This window comes from Triticum aestivum, chromosome 4A (assembly GCF_018294505.1).
Source record: "Triticum aestivum cultivar Chinese Spring chromosome 4A, IWGSC CS RefSeq v2.1, whole genome shotgun sequence".
Taxonomy (NCBI): Eukaryota; Viridiplantae; Streptophyta; class Magnoliopsida; order Poales; family Poaceae; genus Triticum; species Triticum aestivum.
The window spans coordinates 40,801,204-40,802,643 of NC_057803.1; positions in this window are offsets into that span (position 1 = coordinate 40,801,204).

Consider the following 1,440-nt stretch of genomic DNA (forward strand, 5'->3'; position numbering starts at 1 on the left):
ACTGGCGTGCGCGACCTATACTAATCAATCCAATAGGTATAGTAGTAGGGGCTGTGGGTGTAACTATGACCTCCATGTCCTCATCATGTCATTAGGGTCCATCGCCTATGTGAAGTGTCACTTTTATGCAAAAAGTCAAGTTGTTATGTCTTTTTGAAACTGGTTTTATTTTGCACCACAGTTCACATGTACAATCCATTGTATGTAAACCATATAATAGTAAGATTGTAGATCCATGTTTCTATTCCTCGACATTGTCTTATCTCTATATTGGTATGTATACCCCCCTTCCTTCGAAAAATTCTTCATGTCATATTTTTGTTGAATCCTTTTCTTGTTCTTTGGACCGAGGAGAATCGTCGGCATATTGTGGTCTTCTCTTGGTCCCAAATAATTTTCCCTACTTATGTTTCAAGTTTTGGTTGTAGTATTTGGTCCTTCCACCTGCAATCTTCTTATGGTGTTGTCATCTCAGGCATTGGGAGATCCAAACAGATCGGTTTGGGCCTGCTAAGTTGTTGCAGTCGTCTCCTACTAGTGGTGCTTCAAGGATATCTGGGAGCGGGGGTAGTCTTAGTCGTCGGTCTCTTCCCCAAGCAGTCATCCTCCTCTTCAATCTTCATCGCGGAGGCCCACTGTGTAGTTTCATGGGAAATGTTGCTTTGTTTCGAGCTCGTCGATGTTGGTTTGTTCTCTAGTTGGGGGTCATCTATCGTTCAAAGGGTCCTCTGTCATTGCCAGCACAAGTGCTTCGACTCATCCTTTGCCATCGGTATGTAATCCTTCCCATGTTCTCTTAGCGATGTCCTTGTCGGGACTTGCCATCTATTGTTGAAGAAATTGCTATATATGATTTTTTTGGCTTATTTAGTTCCAACCTCCAAATCTTCACATGGGAGATCCCCAACCACGACTTCTTTTTCGCTTGCTGACGAGGTTGGAGTTCTCTTCGAGTCGGCGACGAAGGTGCATGTCGGGCACGTGTATACCCGTTTCGAATGTGTGGCACCACTAGAATCATTTATCTTCACGTGGCAACTACCTTAGGCAGCTCCAGACATGCGTCTTTTTAGGGCGGTCTTTATTCTTCTACTATGCCCCTTTGTATATATGTGGGATGTAATCTTTTTTGTGTGTATGTATTTTTGTGGGATGTAATCTTCGGTGGGACATACCCCCCACCCCCCACCTGATGTGAATGAAAGTGGGTTTTAAGTTTTGCCATTAAATAAGAGAAGATTGCGGATGTGGATAACGAGGTGGCCTGGTAGTCAGGGTGTCGTGTCCTCACAAAGTGGTCGTTTTGAATTTGACAACTCGATTGAGGAAATTATGTTTTGAATTTAGCTAGTCTACATCATAGTCTACAAGTACATTTTTTGTATGTAAACAACATATAATAGGAAGGTTTCGGGTAGGCGATCGTCTTCCTTGGCATTG